Source organism: Lepus europaeus, chromosome X (genome assembly GCF_033115175.1).
Source record: "Lepus europaeus isolate LE1 chromosome X, mLepTim1.pri, whole genome shotgun sequence".
Taxonomy (NCBI): Eukaryota; Metazoa; Chordata; class Mammalia; order Lagomorpha; family Leporidae; genus Lepus; species Lepus europaeus.
Genome location: NC_084850.1, coordinates 88,978,651 through 89,001,031, shown reverse-complemented (window position 1 = coordinate 89,001,031; position 22,381 = coordinate 88,978,651). Strand labels below are relative to the sequence as shown.

At 37.5% G+C, this 22,381-nt stretch overlaps 1 pseudogene; it reads right to left on the bottom strand.

The window, feature by feature from the left end:
• Positions 1 to 373: 373 nt before the first annotated feature.
• On the bottom strand, positions 374 to 21,614 carry LOC133752739 (mitochondrial import inner membrane translocase subunit Tim9-like; annotated as a pseudogene).
• Between the last annotated feature and the right edge of the window lie 767 nt (positions 21,615 to 22,381).

Sequence of the window (22,381 nt, the reverse complement as noted above, 5' to 3'; positions counted from 1 at the left end):
TGTTTTACTTTCAGTAATGCTTTTCTGTATCTTTTACATGATTGAACACATACTTTGCTTTAAAATTACAGTCACAATTGAAGAAACAATGGCTTATTTTTCTAGCCAAATGATCATGCTGCTTAATTGTAAGGCCTTACCAAAATGTTGCATCATATTATTTTCATTGAACAATAAGACTTTCTATTGCAGTTATGCCTGGTGAATAGCAATTTTGGTTTCTTGAGTAAATTTCATTTGCCAAACAATCATGAGTGATAGCTTATCATGGTACCTACTGCTTTCAGGGTATTCTATCAGATGAATCCTCATTGTTCAGTGCAACACCCCTTGGCAATCTTTCATCAAATGTCCATCCATGAGGACTTCTCTATCATGCTTGGTTCAGGATCCCTGCTTTGGCCGCCAGTGCTACATTCTGTTGAATATGAGATTCCTGAAATCCCATGGATATTCTTTTTTTTCATTTTAAGTATTCCTGTAAACAATGTTCTGAACAGGTGATCTCTTCAGGCCTTACTTCTCTTATTGTGAAATCTTTAACAACTTCCAAAAACCAGGTTTCTGTAAGTTTGTTGTAGGGTTCTAAGAAATTCCTTAAACTGTTTTATCTGATCAGATTCTGGTATTATTCCATCTATATTCTTTTCTTATTCTTATTAGTTACCCTTTTTTTCTATATAGAGAAACATTTAGTGAATGATCAACAACTGGGTCTTTTCACAGTTAAGCTAAAGAAATTATCTTTACAGCCCTATTTGTAGCTTCACTAAGTTCCTTGGTTTTATGCTAATATACATTTGCTCCAGGAATGTTTTTATCATTTGTTTTCAACTATGATTTTTATGTTGAAAACAAGCAGATCTCTCTGTATACTGACCTCACTAACTTTCTGTATCTGAATTTGTAGTTAACTATAGGCACTACCTGTCTACTATTTCCCTCCTACCAATACATACATACATACCAAACTACATAATAATTACATTACTGTTTACATATCACTGATAGTTTTTAATTTTTTTCCTTTTATTTGAAAGGCAGGAGAGAGAGGGAGAGAGAGAGAGAGAGAGAGAGAGAGAGAGAGAGAGAGAGATCTCATCCACTAGTTCATTTCCAAAATGTCTGCTACAGCCAGGGCTGGGCCAGGTCAAAGCCAGGAACCTGGAACCCAGACCAGGTCCCTCACATCGTTGGCAGTAATCCAACTACTTAAGCCATCATTTGTTCTTCCCAAGATACTAACAGGAAGCTGGATTGTAAGTGGAATAGCCATGACTCAAACCAGGCACTCAGATTTGGATTGTGGGTGTCCCAAGCAGCAACCTAACTCTGCACCAAATGCATAATTTTTAAAATTCTTTCAACATGCCAGTAAACTTTATACTTCCTAAATATTTTTAAATTAAATATTTAAGAGGCCAATGTTTAGCACAGAGGGTTAAGCTGCCACCTGGGATGCAGATATATCATTTGTGTGCCAGTTCATGTCCCTGGTGCTCCATTTCCAATCCAGTTCCCTGACAATGTGCCTGGGAAAGCAGTGGAGGATGGCCGAAGTGCTTGGACTCTGCACCCACATGGGAGACCCTGAAGAAGCTTCTGGCTTTGGCCTGGCCCAGCCCTAGCCTCTGTGGCCATTTGGGAAATGAACCAGTGGACAGAAGCCCACTCTCTAACTCTGTCTTTCAAATAAATAAACAAATATTTTAAAAAAATCTTTAACATTGAAAACTTTACAAAAACATTAATTCTGTTAAAGTGACTGAGGTTCTTCCTTTTTGCCTTTAAAGAGTCAAGGCTGGGATGGGTCCCTTGTAAACACCTCTATTTATTTATTCCAAGGAGCACATGGGTCAAGGCTCTCAAGCCTATTTGTCCCAAATAGAACCCTAACCCAGATCAAGGAGAAAAAGAAAAAATGAGCTTCTGCAGAAAGCCATCCTTACACCTGAACTTGGAAAAAAATTACTGTGTCCCACCATATAGTGAATCAAAGCATCAGCTTCAGAAAAAAAATGCAAGAAAGAGCGACAAAAAACTGCGGGTGATGGCTAGTTTGGTATGAAAGCTCCAGAATTGACAGATGAACTGAAAAATGATGTCAAAGCTCTGAAGATGAGAGCAAGCATGGACCCAAAAAGGTTTTATAAGAAAAATGATAGAGATGGCTTTCCCAAGTATTTCCAGGTTGGAACCATCGTTGACAATCCAGCTGACGTCTATCATTCACGAATTCCTAGGTTACCCTTTTTGATACAAGAGTTTCCTCTCTGCTCTGGAAAAGCAGTTGTTCAACCTTTGTGTGAATGTGTTCAGTGAGACCTAATTTCATACTTATGCAAGACCTTTCACAGCCGACACCAGTATGAGGGAGGAGGACTGTGCTGCCAGACAAGTCTGGAGACTGTTGTTCAGGGTCAGGGTGCCATGGCCTGGTGTTCATTCTTCTTTAAAGTTTTGTATAATTCAGCAGTGAAGCCATGTGGTTCTGTGTTTTTGTTTGATGGGATATTTCTTTAAATTACTGATTCATTTTTGACACTTATTTTGGACTGTTTAGGTATTCTATAACCTCTTTATTCAATCTTGGTAAGGCCCAGGAATTTTACTGTTACTATATAGAAACCCAACACATTTTCTATTGTTATGTTGTGCTTCCATTTTAAAAATTTTTCTAAAGATACTTTTTATATATTTGAAAAGCAGAGAGAGAGAGAGAGAGAGAGAGAGAGAGAGAGAGAGAGATCTTCCATCTACTGGTTCATTCCCCATGGGCTGGGCTGGGCTGAATCCAAAAGCCAGGAGCCTGCTTTGGGTCTCCCACATGGGTGGCAGGGCCCAAGAAATTGGGCCATTATCTGATGCTCTCCCAGGCACATCATCAGGGAGCTGAATCAGAAGTGGAGCAGCTATAACATGAACCCGTGCCCATGTGGGATGCCAGCACCAAAGGCAACTGCCCAACATTCTACACCACAGCACTGTCTTTAAAGATGCTTTTTTATTTTCTTTTGATTTCATCTTTGGCTAGGTGGTTTTGCAGAAAAGTGCTGTTTAATTTTCATGTATTTCTGAATTAGTTCAGAGTCTTATTGTTAATAATTTCTAGTTTCATATCACTGTGGTTGGATAGGATACTTTATGTGATTTCTTTTTTCTTTTCCTTGAAAACAGGACTATTAATATCTCAAATTAATTGATTCATAACATCACAACGTGAAGGAAAGAAGGTTATATTGTCATGCACATGGCATTATGTAATAAAAAATAGTTATAACTATATAGTGAATGATGTGACATCCTTAAACATTTTATATTCTCTATATATTCATCCTTCTAAGCTTGAATTATTTCACTTAGCATAGTGATCTCTAGTTCCAGTATTCATAAATATTTTACATTAATAAAAGAATAAATAAAATAAAGTAAATATTTGTTTTGTGGTCCTCCATATAGTATATCATAAAGAATGTTTTGTGTGCACTTGAGAAGAATATATAATTCTGCTGCTGTTGGAAGGAATGTTCTATACATGTCAGTATAAACTATAGTTCAAATCCAATGTTTCCTTATTGATTTTCTGTCTGGAGGATCTGTTGTTGAAAGCAGGATCCTGAAGTCTCCTACTACAATTGTATTGCTGTTATTTTTCTCTTCAGTTATGTTAATATTTCATTTATATATGGAGGAGAACTCTCTGTATCTGTCGGTATCTCTTCTCTCTGTCTCTTTGCTTCTTAAATGAAGAAAAAGAATTTTTTAAAGTGAATAGCAGTATTAAAGGATTTATTTTGGTGAAAATATTTTTGAAATGCATGCATGATATCTTAATAATATGCATTTCCATGAACTTTTTGAAGACTCCTTGTAGTTCTTTTTAATACTTTTATCTTTAACATTTGTCTAGAGTTAAAAGTGATTTATCCCCACTATTAGAGTATTTCAAATTTGACTATAGTTTACTTTAAGCCAGGAACTCCATCCTGGTCTCCCTCATGGGTGGCAGGGGACCAAGTACTTGTTCCATCATCTACTGCCTTCCCAGGTGCATTAGCAGGGAGCTGCATGAGAAGCAAAGCAGCTGGGACTCAAATCAGCACTCGGATATGTGATGCTGGCATCGCAAGTGGTGGCTTAATCCACTGTGTCACAAATGTTGGCCATGCTCTTTTATTTCTGAAGTAAAGTTTTGCCAAGTATAGTGCTTGATTTACTTTTTAATTCTTTAAAACTTTCAGCATATCATTTCACTTCCTCCTGTCCTGCAAGATTTCTGTTGAGAATTTTTCTTATAGCATTTTCGAGATTACCTTGCATGTGTATTTTATTACGTTGCCTTTAAGATTCTCATTTTGTCTTTGCCTCTCTACAGCTTAATTACAGTATATCAGAATATTCATCTTTGGGTTCATCTTGCTTGGGATCTTTTGAGCTTCATGGGTCTAGATGTCCATGTGCCTCCCAATATTTGCAAAAATATTTGAGGGAACTATTCTTTAAACAAATTTGTTCCTTTTTCTATTTTTTCTAAGACCTCCATACTTTGACCTACCTGATGCTTGATGGTGTCCCATGAGTTCCTTTTGCTTTCTTTATTCCTTTCCTTTTGTTTCTAATTTCAAATGTCCTGTCATGATTTTGAAATTCTTGTTCACTTATTACTTCTTCTACAGGATCAAGTTTGTAGTTGAAGTTCTCCATTGAATTTTTCAATTTTGTAATTTTTTTCTTCTCCTCCAGGATTTTTAATTGTTTGTTTTTCATGAAAGATGAAGTCTTTTCCACAACCAAGCTATAAAGACTGGAAGAGGTATTTTCTCCTGCTGTGGGCTCTGATGCAGACCCATGTCCCAGTGCCAACTCTACTAACCAGGATTTTAAAGGCAGTCAGGTCCTTCTAGGGAGTAGACAGGATACAAGTCTGCCTAAGAAACAAACAGATCTTGTATATTTGAAAGGGCAAACATCTCTTCCAATATTTATAGACAGGTTGTAGAAAGAAGGACCTTATCCTTTTGGGGTTCCAAGCTTATGTGTTTGCCTTCAGGATCACAGAAAAATGAGATTTGAGTCACATGATGTGACTTTTGCTTCATCTTCAGAGTGGTTCGTGGTTGTCAGGATGGTTACCAGAGACTTGGGTGACTTTGGATCCTGTCTGTTGCCCAGATGGACCTAACTGCATCCAGGATCTTATGCAGTATGGCTGGCATTTGACTAGAGATCTGCTTCAGAGTCCACTGACATTGGGCTTGATAGTAAGGTACAGAGATGTTTGGCTTGCTCTGGATCCCTGGCAGGGCTCCTGCTGTGTCCATGTGTGGTTGTGTGGGCAGTACTGCATTTGGACTAAAGCTGAGAACTAGAACTGAGTAACAGGGCTGCTTCAGGGTTCAGAGAAATACGAAATACTGTATGCATGCCTTTTGGAGCATAGGTGTGCATGTCCACTCTGGGTCCTGGTACTGGAAGGAATTCTCCTATCATGTTGACTGGAGGGGTTAAGGACAATTTATAAGACCATTTCAAAATCTTCTATTAGACTGAGGTTGGGAATTTTGCCTTGGGGATACTGATGGGCAGGTCTCCTGGAACATTCCTGTGCAGACAGGAATTCTCTCAAACAATAGCTAAGAGGAGCTAGAGCAAGCTGCAGAGATTTTCTAGGATCCATATCCAGGACTAAGTTCAGCAGAACGAAGGTCCACATCAAGGACTAAGTACAGCAGGTCCATCACCTGAGAATGAGTGGATGTGACTACTGTTATGTCTCTTGGAGGATGGCCCTGGAGAAAGGTCCAAAGCTGAATGGAGTTATAATCTCCTATAAAGGTACTTTTGTCAGTAGACTCCTGCAACATTAGTGCTGCTGCACTGGGGAATATGAGTGGAAAACTTTCTATTCTGCCATCTTGCTGAAATCACTCCTGCAAAGTGAAATTTTTTGGAAAATGTTTATTCATGTTACTCCCTTGCTTAAACCCTTCAGTGACTTCCCATTGCCTTCATAATAAACTCATTCATTCTGTTACAAAAAGTTACTGAGTGTTGTATTCATTTTTAATGCTGTATAACAAATCACCAGAACCTGAGAGATTTAATACAGCACCCATTTATTAGCTCAAAATTCTGTATGTTAGAAGTATAGTCACAGTACATTACGGTTCTCTGCTTGGGATATCACAAGAATGAAATCAAGGTAGCAGCTTGTATTGAGTTCTCATTTGAAAGCTCTGGTGAAAATTTTTCTTACAACATCATTCTTAGTTTTGGCAGAATTTAATTCCTTATAATTTTAGGGCTGTTTAATTCCTGGCCATCTGTCAGTTGCCACTCTCTGCTCCCTCTACCTTTAAGCCAGTAATAGCATATCAAATACTTCTTGTGCTTTGAATCAGCAATAAAAAGTAACTTGTCAAATAAGGCCTAGGACTAGAAGACTTCACTGCTAAAATATACTTAACATTTAAAGAAGAACTAACACCATTTTTTCTTAAATTATTCTTAAAATACAAGAATATTAATCCAAATTAATTCTATCTGGTCAATATTACCCTGGCCCCTACATCAGGCTCTAACAAGAAAAGAAAGGTATATGTCAATATCATTGATGACCATCAATACAAAAGCCCTAAACAAAGTACAAACTGAATCCAACAGCATGTTGAAAAGATTATTCACCATGATGAAATAGAATTCATCCCAAGGATTCCAGCATGGTTCAATTTGTAAAAATAATAAATACATCACATTGACAGAGTGAAGAAAAAAAGCATATGATCATCTCAAAAGGTGCAGACAAGATATTTAACAAAATTTAACATCCCTACATGATTAAAAACTGAAAAAAGTAGGTCTAGAAGGATCATGCCTCAACATAATAACAGTAAGTCAATAGCTAACACTACACTGATTAGATAAAAGAAGACAGCCTTTTTCTTTCTTTAAAAAAAGATTTACTTGTTCATTTGAAAGGCAGAGTTAGAGAGAGAGAGAGAGAGAGAGAGAGAGAGAGAGATCTTCCATCTCCATTACCCAAATGACTACATTGGCCAGAGCTGGTCTAGGCTAAAGCTAGGAACCAGGATGTTCATCCAGGTTTCCCAGGTGTGTGGCAGCAACCCAAACACTTACACCATCTTCTGCTGCTTTCCTAGGCACATTAGCAGGGAGCTGAGTTGACAGCTGAGCAGCCAGGATTCAAACTGGCTTCCGTATGGGATGCAGGCACTGCAGGCTATGACTTACCCTACTGTGAATCCAATCAAAATACCAAGGACATTTTTCTCAGATCTAGAAACAATGAGCCAATAATTCATATGGATACACAGGAGACTCCCGAATAAATAAAGCAATTATAAACAGTAAAAACAATTCTGGAGGCATCACTGTACCAGATATCAAGATATATTACACATCAGTATCAGTTAAATGGCCTGGTACTGGCAAAAAAAATAGACATGTGGACAAATGGAACAGATTAGAAACCCCAGAAGTTAATCCATGGATCTACAACCAATTGATCTTTGACAAACCAGCTAAAATCATTCGCTGGATAAAGGGCATTTTTCAACAAAATTATGTTAAGAAAATTGAATCTCCACATACAGAATTATGAAGCAAGACGCTACCTTACATGTTATACAAAAATTTACTCAAAATGGATCAAGGATCTAAATGAAAGATCCGAGCCCATCAAATTGTTGGGAAATATTGAGACACTGGAATAGGCAAAGACCTCTTGGGGAAATTTCAAGATGGCTGAATAGTGAAAAGATACACTACTTAAGATGAGGGGGAAATAGCAGAAAAAACGTTAGGAAGTGCACTCCCCGGGAAGAGTTGGAAAGAAATCTGCGCTCGAAATTCTACAGAAGGAAGATTGATAGTGTGGATCAGTGTGGAAGGTGCAAACATGCAGCAATGAGTATGGACACAACTTGTCCATGATCCTGGTAATGAGAAAACTTAAACACACTAATAACCAAGACAGAATGAATCATTAAGAAAGTCCTTCCCAACAAAGAAAGCCCAGGACCAAATGGCTTCACTGCTGCATTCTACATGACTTTTTAACAAGAACTAATTCCAATTCTCCTCAAACAATTCAAAACAGTTGAAAGGGAAAGAATCCTCCAAAACTGGTTCTATGAGGCTTGCATCATCTTAATTCCAAAATCAGAAAAAGATACAACAGAGAAAAATAACTATGGACCAATATCCCTATTAAACATGGAAGCAAAAATCCTCAACAAAATACTAGCTAATTGAATCCAACAACATATCAGAAAGATTATTCATCTGGACCAAATGGGATTTAGCCCTAGTATACAGGGATGATTCAACATTTGCAAATCAATGCATATGATACATCACATTAACAAATTGAAGAATAAAAACCATATATTTTTCTCAATAGATGTAGAGAAAACATTTTCTAAAATGCAACATTCTTTCATTATAAAAACCTTGAGCAAAATGAGTATAGAAGAAATGTTCTTCAACATAATCACAATGATTTATGACAAACTCACAGGCAGCATCTTACAATGGGGAAAACATGGAAGCATTTCCACTAGTATCTGGAACTAGACAGGTATGCCAACTTTCATCATTGCTATTCAATATAGTCCTGGGAATTTTCGCCAGAACCATTAGGCAGGAAATAGGAATAAAAGTATCCACATTGGAAAGGAAGAAGTCAAATTATTCCTATTTGCAGATGATATTTTGGGGAACCAAAAGACTTCACTAAGAGACTATCATAACTCATAAAAGAGTTTGGTAAATTTGCAGGTTATAAAATTAACAGATAAAAATCAACAGCCTTTGTATACACAGACAATACCATGACTGAGAAAAGAACTTGTAAGAGGAGTCTCCTCATAATATTTACAAAATATTAAATACCTTTGAATAAATTTAACCAAGCTTTGAAAGATCTCTATTATGAAAATTATAAAACTTTAAGGAAATAGAAGGCACAAAAAATGGAAAAATCTTCCATGTTCATGGATTTTAAGAATTAATATCATCAAAATGTCCATACTACCAAAAGCAATTTACAGATTCAATGCAATATCCAATCAAAGCACCAATGGCACTCTTCTCGAATATAGAAAAAATGATGCTAAAATTCATATGGAAACACAAGAGACCCAGAATATCTAAAACAATCATAAACAATGAAAACAAACCCAAGACATCACAATACCAGATTTCAAGACATACTATAGGGCAGTTATAATTAAAACAGACTGGTACTGGTACAAAAACAGATGGTAGACAAATGGAACATAATAGAAACTCCAGAAATCAATCCATGCATCTACAGCCAACTAATCTTTGACAAAGGAGCTAAAATCAATCCCTTGAACAAGGACATTCTCTTCAATAAATAGTGTTGGGAAAACTGGATCTCTGTGTGCAGAAGTATGAAGCAAGACCCCTACTTTACACCTTATATAAATGTCAACACAAAATGGACCAAGGGTCTAAATCTGTGACCTGATACCATCAGATTTAGAGGAGAATATAGGGGAAACTCTGCAAGACATTGGAATAGGAAAAGACTTCTTGGAAAAGACCTCAGAAGTACAACCAAAGCCAAAATAGACAAATGAGATTACATCATCTAAGAAGTTTCTGTGCTGCAAAGGAAACCCTCAGTAACGTGAAGAGTCAACCAATAGAATGGGAGAAAATATTTGCAAACTATGAAACTTATAAAGGATTAACATCAAGCAACTCACCAACAGCAAAACAAACAATCCAGTTAAGGAATGGGCAAAGGATTTGAACAAGCATTTTTAAAAGAGGAAATTCAAGTAGCCAACAAACACATGAAAAAATGCTCGGGATCATTAGCAATCAGGGAAATGCAAATAAAAACCACAATGTTTCACTTCAACCCAGTTAGAATGGCTATCATCCAAAAATCAAAAAATAACAAATGCTGGTAAGGATGTGGAGGACACCCTAATCCACTGTTGGTAGGAATGTAAACTAATGCAACCATTATGAAAGACAGTATGGAGATTCCTCAGAAATCTGAAAATAGGTCTACTATATGACCAAGCCATTCCTCTCCTGGGAATTTACCCAAAGAAAACAAAATCAGCATATTAAAGAGTTATATGTACCCCCATGTTTAGAGCAGTTCAATTCATAATAGCTAAGGCATGGAATTAACCCAGATGTCCATCAGCTGATGACTAGATAAATAAATTGTGGTATACTATCCTGTCATTAAAAAATGAAATCCTGTCTTTTGCAGCAAAATGGATGCAATTGGTTACCATTACACTTATCAAAAAAACAATCTCAAAAATGCAGATTTCATATATTTTCTCTGATTTGTGATGGCTAATATATAGAATATAAAAAGTAATGGGGGCCAGTGTCATGGCATAAAAGGGTAAACCACCACTGCACCAAAATGCCCACCCCCATAAAACCCTATTTTTAAATGTTTGTGACCATATAAATAATCTAAGCCCTAATTATCAAATTTGTAATTAAACCCTGCCTTTTAATTTATAAAATGCATTATACTGAATACCACTTATTTTTATCATACAGTCACCTTTCATGTGCACATTTGTTTGAATAAAAGCATCCAAAGATTTAAAAATGTTTAGGAACATTGATTGGATAAAACCTTTACATTAAAAAAGAATGTGAAACTGTGGCCAGAGAATTGGAAGGAGAGACTTGCCCAAAGTTATATGGTGAGTTGGTGACAGTACTAACATGCTGAATCAAATCTTTGTCAGGTCATCTCCTTTTTCTGTCCTCTGGATATATCCAAATCAAATGTGTCCTGGTGGAGGATATGGAAGATGGAAACTGTGCTCTTCTGAGGACTCAGAGGAAAGCAGTGGAAATTGTAGCTGGTGTCAATCTAAGACCTACAGATCCAGAGTTAAACTCATAGCAAAGCGCTCAAGGGCTCAAAAAACAGTTGGAGAGATGCCCTCTAGCCCTAGGATATACACATACATAATTCCTTACTCTTCGACCCCAAAAGAGCGCATAGATAAATGTACCTGGATGTCTGATCACATATTCATGACACTTGAAGGAGATTAATTCTAATGAAGCTGTAGAACTGGTTTCTTTCTGGTATATAAGCTGACAAGATAACCAAAATCTCAGTGTTACATGATATATGAATTCATAAACATGTATGGGGAATTGGCTTAGTATCAGATATTATTTGATACTAGGGATAATATTGAATAAGACATGGTTCCTACTTTCAAAGAGATGAAAATCTACTAGAGTATATAAATGAGAAAGCAGAAAACTACCAGGTATGCTAGGACTAGAAATTATCATGAGGCTATGTATTATTCACTGTTGCAGTATCATTGCTCAGTTGTTCTCTGATAGCTTGAACAACTCCAGAGATGGAAAAGTTCACTACCTTTTTTGATAGAGTTTCTCACTAGTTTCCTAAGTCTAAAAGGCAGAATATATTTCATGGAAAAAAACTAAGAACTGTGTGGAGTTAAAAGAAAGAAAGCCAAAATAACAGCTTGATAAAATACAAAGAGCTCTGAAAAATTCACTGAGAAGGGAAAGGGTTAAATAACTGAGGAAACAGTCCTTCTAAAAATTATTATACAACCTTTGAAAAGACTAAAGCAGCTTATGTATATACTGACATGAAAAGTACTCTGTTATATGTTTAAGTGAACAAATCATGTCAGAACAGAATACATAAAATATGACTCCAAATATAGTCCACATTTAGGTAGAAGTACTATGTAAGAATATATGCACAAAATCCATAAAGTACCCTGTAAAGATGCATTACAAATTCAAAGTACAAAAGTAGATTGGGATGGGGATTGTGAGGGGAGAACTGACATAGTAATTTGGATACCTGAATCTTAATCCCAAATCCCCTACTGATTCAATGTAACCTCAGGCAATTCATAATCCTCTCCTGACTTCAGTTTCCCTTATCTGTAAAAGGAGTGGTTTAACATGTTGTTCTGTAAAGTTCTTTCCAACTCCACTATTCTTACAATGTCCTGGGAATTTGTACAAATGACTATTGAAACTAAATTCAGGAGTTGGCATTCAAGTCTCTTAAATTTCGTCCTGTTCATTTTGGCCTAGCTTTCCAGATGTTTGAGATCATTTTCAAATCATGATGCTTCCCTCCATGGCAGTAGCTTTGGGTCATCTGCAAAAGTGAATATATATTCCTTTTCAATCTTCCTTTATCTTTAATTTTTAAAAATGGTAAACAGGACATGGTTTAGTCAGTCCTTCCACATTGACATGGAACTAGTGCTCAGTACAGTGTTTTAATAGTCCTGTTCCAATTGGAGAATTTATCAAACAATCTTATTCTGTCCTTATTTCTGCATCTTACCCATTGAAAGGGTTATAGGGAGTCTTGTGATATATTTATTTGAAATCAAGATGATACTTTCCTGATTTACCAAACTAGAAATACTGTCACAAAATAAGAGTAAAGCAGTTTTGAATAAATTAATCTTATTGAACCCAAGATGGTTCCTGGTGATCTCTTCTTTCTTTTCTGGGTTATACAGTTTCATATTCTTTTCTAGAATTTTGATTTGTATCAAGTTTCCTGGTTCCCTGTTTCCAGGATCTAACCTTTACCTATTTACTTCTTTTTAAGAAAATCAGTGCACTTGCCAATCACTAGTCCTCAAAGATTAATAGGAATGTTCTTGGACTGACCTACTCTGAGAGCAGTGGCCAATTTCCAGTTCCAGACCCTTTGAAGCCCGCACAAGATGCTCCCTGGGTATGCCCTTTCCTCATTTAAACTCCTCCCAGAACTAATAAACAGTTGAAAGAATGGGCCATCAAAATATCTGAGCCCAAGAATATCATAACTTTGGTGATGCAATTAAAGAGTTCTTAAATTGGTTTATAAAGTGTCTTAGATTCTGAAAACATTTCTTTTGGAAATTGAGTTACTAAATCTGATCATTTGAATATTCACTCATTTATTTGACAAAAATAATTTAATATCTTCTAGAAATACAGAAATGAGTCAGATTATAGGACCTGCTCTTAGGAAGTCCAGAGAAGAAATAAGAATGATATAGAACTGAAAAGGACCTTTGAGATTAAGTGACATTATCCTGATGGTTTTGCAAACATACCCTTGTGTAACTTATATTTTGAGATATCTAGAAGATGGAGCATTAATGGAGATAGTATCATAGAACAATTTTACCATTGTCAGGAGACATAAGCCCTAATCTTAGTTCTGTTACTGTGATCACGTAAACTCAGAGCAATCCTATTCTCTATCCCTCTGTCTCCCTATCTGTAATCTGAGGAGATGTGAGATCATGGGATTATCACAATTAATTGTTTTTAGAATTACATTTACTAACTTAGGGTATATCATAAAACCTCTAGTAAGCTTCTCTCATGTTCATTGTGTTATCAAAAATAAACAGTGTCATACTTTAAGTTCAAACAAGAGATAGGAGATCATCCATTAGCTCCGTATGAGCTCCAGGTCAGCTATGGTGAGAAAATCTATGACAACTTCGAGCAGGTCAATGAAAAACAGTCCCAGGTTGGAAACACAAGCAGTTCTTTGTTGAAACTAAATTCCAGAATATCTGGCACAGCTCTGTACATCTGAGCTTCCTCCAAATGGGGATGATCAATCTTTTAAAAATGAAAAAAAAAGATGGTCAATAGAAGAAAAAGATGTTAAGACAGAGGAAAGTAATCCATATATAATGAGTATCTACAATGTGCCAGACACTGAAGTGAGTTTTGAAGGAAGAGAATTGAATCTGATGTTAATCTTGACTTCAAAGAGCTAAATTAATTTATTTTATTTTTTTAAAGATTTATTTATTTATTTGAAAGGCAGAGAGAGAGAGAGAGAGAGAGAGAGAGAGAGAAAGTCATCCATCCACTGCAGATGGCTGCAACAGCCAGAACTGCAACTATCTGGAGCAAGGAGCAAGGAGCCTCTTCCAGGTCTTCCACATGGGTGCAGAGGCCCAGGCACTTAAGTCATCTTCTACTGCTATCCCAGGCTATAGCAGAGAGCTGGATCGGAAGTGGAGCAGCCAGGACACGAACTGGCACCCATTTGGGATGCTGGTACTGCAGGCGGTGGTGGTGGCTTTATCAGCTACACCACAGTGCCAACCCCAAATTAATTTATTAATCAAGAGTATATTCTATACTAACTGTGTGCCAGCTTACTGTTTTTGGTGCTTAAAATATTTTAGTGAACAGAACAGATAAAATGCCTTGCATTTGAAGAGCTCAGGTTCAATGTGGCGAGGATTTTATAATGCTTGGCATTATGGAGAACAAGAAAATAATTATGATTGATAATCCCACCTCCAGATTCTCAAAATTAGTTGAGAAAATAATATGAATATTCTTTAAAAAAAGAAACGAAAAGTAGGATACAATGAAGGACACATTTTGTGGTATGAATAGATTTTCCTCTTTTGCCAGAAATGATAAAACTTTTTAAAAATTCTTTATGACAAGGGTTGAGTTAAACATATTTCTCAGTTTCTCACATTTATTATCATTGGTTCATGCAAGGCTCCTCTCTTGTTTCTGTTCATTTAATCACCCATTTATTTTTCCATTTTGCCCCCATTTTTTACTCCCATTTTCCTAACTAACCATTCCATCCTATAGGCACCCATTCCCTTGAGCAGCAACTTTGAGGCCCAATATGAATAGCTGAGTGCCACACAAGAAGCATTTACCCTCCAGGATAGCTGAAGCTAAGTTAAAATGCCTGATTCCCATAACTGTCAACGTCAAAGGCTCTTTTCCAGGCAATTGAAAAGTCCAGCAAAAAGGACTTTTGGCAGCCACTTGGAAAGGAGGCCTTATTTGGAGAGAGAAAACAGAGGTATTCAGTGAACTCAAGTCAACTCTGCTAAGTAATCTAACATTGCTTCAGTTCCCTGAAATGGAAAGGTGAGCCTAAAAGTACACTCTGTTCCAATGGTTAGATCATGATGGAGCCAGCTTCTGAGATCTCAAAGCACAGAAAACTGAATTCATGGAATACATTTGAAATTCAATTAAAAAGTTAACAGCAGGGGCTTCAACAGTGTGTCTCAAAATGGTGTGGTAAAGGGTGTAAGTATAAAGTCTCCTGCTACCCTTGAATGACCTTACTGCTTTCAACATCTGTAGTTACTGGGAAGCATTTGCTTTGTTGTAAATCACCATTATAAGTCACAGTAGCAGAAGTTCCAAATGACTGACACTGATTTGTGAGGGAGCTACTTCTCAACTGGGAAACTCGTTGCTAGCTGCAGAGTGAGGAGTTTCAGAAATTTACAAAGGAACAAGAAAAGTGGTCTATGAAGAACTTTATTTTGAAGCTGAAAATCATCATAGTTCCATATTAAACATTACAAGTAAAATCAATAATGCATATCCAAGAGTAATTGTTTTGCTGATTCTATTAAATTATATTTAATAAGGTTCTTGATGTCTCTGAGCAACTTTGTTTAATAGAACTAGTAAATAAATATAAAATTTAGACACAACTATCTATAATAGATAATTATCATAAGGCAACAGGTTGCATATTCTTTCTTTCATATTCTTCTCATATGGTGCAGCTAGCTGCTATCATGTCTAGAGGAGTGCATGTGCTAAACCAACGGGCCTAAATCTTGGTTGTGTGCTTGAGTGGGAACACACAGACTGAAATCAGAGAAAGACTAGGAAAAAATTCACACTTTTCTGAAGAAGGTTAAATAGGTTAAATATAAAGTTCAGACATCCCAGGAACCTTATTTCAATGTCTACATGAAAAATTAACCAAGTTAATGTCTAACTGGATTCCAAAAAAATACACATGTACTGGATCACGTATTTCAAAAATTGCGTGTATGTTCTGTTTTGTATACAATTGTTAAAATTATCCATAAGATACATTTCAAAAATATAAGTAAATAAGTAAAATGTAAGTACAAAAAGTCTGGATTTCCTGAAACACTTTTTTTTTTTAGATCAGTTAATTGTTGTTCACTAGCTGAAAGTGTAAACAGCAAGGAAAGAAATTATCTCATTTCTTTCAAACCAGTGTTTTTCAAACTGGTTTATAATTCATCAGGAAGGCATGAAGCTAATTTAGTGTATAGATTAGGATCTCTTTCTCGCTCTCTCTCTGATGTATATGTATTAAATTCATATATGTATATTAGTATGTATTCTGTCATCTGTTAATTTGTCATATATATGTGACATATCGCATCAGATTTTATTATTTTTGTCTTTGATAAACATTTTTAGGAAAGTCTGATTTCTGTCATACATCACCCATACACTCAAATGTATGCTTATATATGTATGTATGTATGTATAATATGGATCTCAGGCAAAAAATACAAAAAAGTGCTTTAAATGCCCTTTTCTTCCATGCACTAGAACTTACAAAGGCTTCCATTTGTTTCTCAAGCCTAAAATCTTTGGATTTCACCTATCACCCATTTTCTTTTAACTACTTTTTTTGGACTATTAGATGAAAGCTATTTCTGTCTTTGAGGCTTTGCTCCTCCCCATTCTCTTGCCTATGTCATTTACTTTCTCTGTACCTATGTAATTTCCATCCCTGTTTCATGACCCACTATAAGTTTTATAACTTCCGTGAAGCTATCTCTGACCATACATTTCTAACTATTGGCAGCAGCATTTCTCTTTCTGATTTAACCATGACACCTCTTCTCCATGCAGATACTTCAATACTTGAAGAACAGTAGGAAATCTCAAAACTAGGGGAAACTTAAAAATCTACTTGTTCTATGGAGGGCAACGTACCCCAGAACAATCTACATCCAAATTACTTGGGCAGTGTATCCTACATGCAGATTTCTGAGTCCTGTGCCCAGACCTCCTGGAGCAGAATCTCAGGGGTGAGACCAGGAAATCTTTGTGTCCATCATTCTTTGGGGGATATCATGTCCAATCAAGTAGATAACTGAAAGTCTTATTAGACCTACTAGCAAGCCCAGAGACTGTGGCTTTCCATGTTTCATGGCAAATGACCAAGGTCACTATTTCCATTGATACCAATTCCTTTTTTTTTCTAGCACAATCCACCTGGCCAGTACAGGTTCCCATCTTGTTGATTTGTATGGTCTAAGAGCTGAATTTTGCCAATCACTATAAGAACTCACTATAGGAAACCTCAGGGCTTTTTGCCTGTCTCGCTAGAAAGACCAGAATAATTTTTATCTATGGCTACATGTTATGAAGCTCAAAAATACTGCCTCCACCATCACAAGAAAATGGGCCCATAATCCCAGTTTCTGTATATGTCAATTAGTAGATTAACTGCACTGAGGCTGAGTTTCCTCATCTGGAAAATGGGTTACTAATGGTACTGAACTCACAGGGTGATGTGAGAAATAAATAAGATAATGAACAGGAAATTGGCTGTCATATAAGAGAAGTTCAATAAATTATGGTTGTTATTTTGATTCCTATGGTCTCTCTGGCTTCAAATGGCATTCATTTGTTATCTTATCACCTAGAATCAACAGACAATTCTAAGGTACAGACGACTCTTTATTGGATTCTGTGAGGGTTGAATGGATCAAAAATCTGTACAGCCAGTCTTCTTATAGCATCAAAATCTACCTAGAGGAGGCTGGAGATAAGGATAGAGATATAAGCAGAGACCAATCATCAAGGGCTATTAATGTTCTCTGCATATGAAGCAATGGAATGATAGCATAGCTTGAGAAAACAGTTGGGGGAACTGAAGCCTAGATCAGAAGAGTTGGGGGAGACTTTCCAAAGTTCTGTTCAAAGATGTTTCCAGCCCCCATCCTGCCCTGGTCCCAGGTAGGCTGACTGGGATAGGGGTGTTATGGGAATGGTTGCTGTGGAATGAAAAGAGCAGGTAATCTGGACAGAGGTAGGAAATAGCTTTGTTCAGGGAGTTGACTGAAACTTGATATTTTCCTAGTGGTGGTATGGTCAGTATAGAGAGAGACATGGGTATAGGATTCAAAGGAGGTGCCAGAACTCAGATATGAGGGTCACAAGACCAAAGCACCCTTGGTCATCAGAAGCAAGTAGTCTGGCAGATCTCAAAGCAGCTGGTTTCAAACTTCACAGTGGAGTCTCTAGGGTTTAGGTGGAGTATGGTGAATGAGCAAGGCATTCCTCCTACACAGACACAGACATACACACACACACACACAACACACAAAAAAGCTCAGTGTTTGCCTCAAATATTGGCATTTGGGGGCAGGCACGTGGCCTAGCACTTAAGATGCCAGGTGAAATGACTGTATCCCATATTAGAGTGCCTGGATGTGAGTCCTGGCTCTACTCCTTATTCCAGCTTTCTACCAAAGTGGACCCCGGTAGGCAGTGGCAATGTTTCAAGTAGTTGGATTCCTGACACCCATGTGAAAAACCTGGACTGAGTTTCTGACTTCTGGCTTCAGTTTGGCCTAGTCCCAGCCACTGCAGGCATTTGAGGTGTGAACCACAGGATGGGTTTTCTCTCTCTCTCTCTCTCTCTCATAAGATGAATAAAAATTTTTTAATAGTCAGGCTTTTGTAAGACTTTGGAGAAAAATTTTCACTGATTAAAATGAAAATGTTTAAACAAATTCACTGTGGTATACACTGGGAACAGAGGAACCTGGAACCTAAGCAGGGAAGGGACCAATAAAAGGTTTTATGGGGCAGGTTCAGAGCCAGGACAGGAGCCCAGTGCATCTGACTACCAGTCCAGTGCTCTTTGCTCTCCTCACTGCTGGTATCATTAAGTATTAATCAGCCAACCTTCACCAGGCTGTTGCCCAAAATTTGGATTAGAATCACTTTGGAGGTATTTGTTTGAGATATACTTTCCAGGGTTCCACATGTCCTAAATTCAAACCTCGGGCTGAAAGCCTAGGAATCTGAACCTTTATTCCATTCCCCTAGGTGATAATGATACATTGCACACTCAAATTTGAGAACTGCCATTCCATTCAATTTTGAAATCTGATTTCACACTAACGAGTAGGAAGTATCTCTTTGAACAACTCTGCTGGCAAGAAATTTGCTACTCCTTGAGGACACTCACACTATCTAGGAACATCTTTGGCTTCAAGTTCTTTCTTATAAAAGCTGGATTTTCTTCTTGCTCTGAGGTGGCCACATGGGTCTCTCAGTCTCTATCTACTTCTACTGTGTGAGAGTACTTCAAAGGCTTGAAGACAGAAATGTTGTCCCTCTGAAACATCTCCAGGCTAAAAATTTCCATCCCCAACTGCTCTTCTTATGGCCTGTGCTCAAGATCCTTCTCCAACCTCTTCACTATCCTCTGGGTACACTCCAGTGTTCCTGTCACCTTATTATTTATGGCTCTAGGCTTTATATAATATACATTATATATGTGTGTATTATATGTGCTATATTATATATTATATGTAATATATAATTATATAGTATATAATATATATATTATATATATATATATATATATATATATAGGAAGGGTCCATTCAATAAAGACAGGTTCTGAATGCTCCTTGACACTAGGATATCCATAAAAATAGCCTCCCAATCTAAGACATATATTGTACCTCTCCCCTGTACTTGTGTAGTCCACCCTATGCTTACACGGAAGCTTAATATTTTGCCACTAAATGTCACTTAATTCCAGCCTGCACCAATGCGTATGTAGATATTTGAAATTCTTATTATTATTCCATTCAGCTTAATATCATCCATAAATTTTCACAGCTGATGTCTTCTGATTACAGAAATCATTTTTAAAGTCACTGATGCAAATAGCAAGTAGTACAGATCTCCAGATGGAACCTTCTGACACCCCAATACAGACCTTCACCAATTAATAGCCCTTGTTGATATCAGTTGTTCAGTCACAAACTCACAATAATCCACAAAGATGTCACAACTCTGAATAATTTGACATCAGTTACATGTTAGGCAATATCTCCTTACATGAAATCTAGTAACCCTTCCAAAGATGAAAATAAAAATCACTTTCCTGTGATTCTCATAGGAAGTTTTATTTGCTTTATTTGCATGGACTTCGGAAAATGTAAAAATTTGTCAGAATTTCCATGTTTTCCATAATGTAATACTGCATTCTATATTTAGAAACATTACATTTTGGCAACAGTTCTGAGTTCCTACACTTATGCAGATTCGTATACCCATCACCACAACCAATATGGTTTCAATGACCTCAAAATTATTTCCTTGGCCAGCGCCACAGCTCAATAGGCTAATCCTCCCCTGTGGCACCGGCACACCGGGTTCTAGTCCTGGTCGGGGCGCTGGATCCTGTCCCGGTTGCTCCTCTTCCAGTCCAGCTCTCTGCTGTGGCCCGGGAGCGTGGGAGACCAGGAGAAGAACCTGGCTCCTGGCTTCGGATCAGCGTGGTGCGCCAGCCGCAGCGGCCATTGGAGGGTGAACCAAAGGAAAAGGAAGACCTTTCTCTCTGTCTCTCTCTCTCACTGTCCACTCTGCCTGTCAAAAAAAAATTATTTCCTTGCACTTCCCCTTTGTAGCTATATCTTCCCCCACCACTATCCTTTGGCTACCACTAATCTTTTCCCTGGTCCTACAGTTTGTTTTACTAGAATATCATGTAAATGTGATCATACAGTGTGTAAATGCGATCACACAGTAGGTAGCTTTTTGTCTCTCATTTCCTTTACTTATAGCAAAATATGCTCATATTTGCACATTCATCTATGCTGTCACATTTATCAGGAGTTGATTCTTTTCTGTTCCTGAGTAGTATCCAATAGCATGGATGTATTACATTTTGTTCACCCACTCAATTATTGGTAAGCGTTTTGTTTGTTTTTAGTTTTGGAGGGGGGGTAATAAGGCTGTTAGAAACATTCAATTACAGGTTTTTGTCAGCATTTTTTTTTATTCTCTAGGAACATACTTAGAAGTAGCATTTCTCAGTCATATGGTAAGTTCATTTTAAACTTAGTAAGAAACTGTCAAGGTGTCTTCCAAAGTGGTTGTACTATTTTACACTGCCAATTACTTCACTTGTTTTTGTGAAGTAAGCTGTGTTCCTGTCTTATCAGTGAGACTCCAGAGGCTTCATCTATGAATGTAGTACAGAACCTAGTCCAGAATGGAACATAAAGCAGGTACTTGTTGGTGTCATATATGGCTATCAGTTTTTCCTTCCGCTTTTTACCCCTGCCTTTTAAACTTCATTCTGTTTAATGGGTCTCTTGTAACTTGTAGAATAGAAGCCAAGTTCTTCACAATCACACGCAAAGTTTTTCATAAGCTAATCCTCACAATCCTTTCATCACCATATCACCACATATCCAAGTAGTGCCAGAAAACTTTAGTCTTTTCCTTCCACCTGAAATATCCTCCCATCTCATGCTAATTCTTCTATGAATGATGACAGCAAAATTTACTTGTATTTCTTACTGTTAGGGAACCATTCTCGGAGAAAGTAGCTGTAGCACAGTTTGAAAGAAAGTAACTGCACAGTAGAAAAGTAACCGCTCTAGAGCCTAAGTTTGAAAAGGGACGGCTTGATCAGAGGGCCTACCCGCAAACCACAAACCAACTGTCATAACCGTCATCGCCATGACTACAGGACCCTGGGAGGTCGGCGGGTGGGCGGGGCTAGCCTCTAGAAACTGTATATAAGGGGACCCTCAGCCACTCTCCCTGGCCTGTAATGCCTTGGTGCCTGCTGGGAGAAGCTCCTGGTCCGTAGCACCTAGTGCCCGCAGGAGTTGGTTTGAGCGATTTCTAGTCTCCTAGAGTACCAATGTAGTGTGTTTAGTTTGACCTTCCTCAGTCTCCTCTACTCTTTCCTTCGCAGCAACCTGGCCAGTTCCTGAAGGGGGAGATCCTGACACTTACCAATCTTTGGGCTAGGTGCTTTACATCACATCATGTTGTCAAAATATTTTACCATATCTATTTTTACACACTTGGAAATAAAGTTTCAGATAAATTAAGTAACTTGCCCAAGGTGACTCAACTAGTGAGTTCTAGAGCCAAGAACAAAACAAAAGTCTACAAGATAGAGCCCCGAATCCTTGCCCCTGTGATTCAATGTCCTTCATGATCTTCTTGTAGCCTTTGACAAACAAGTAAAGTACCACAGAGATTGGGAGCATGGGGTCTGTCTGGATCCAAACTTCTTGGTTTGAATTTTTACTCTATCACTTGCTGTCTGTTATCTTCTGCAAGTTGCTTAACTTCCTTAGGCCTCAGTTTCTTAGCTGTGAAATGGGGTCAATGATGATAATTTTATTAACCTATATGCTAGGATTGTTGTGAATAACAAATAACTTAACACGGGGCGAGCACTTTGATATAACAGTTATGGTGCTGCTTGGGACAC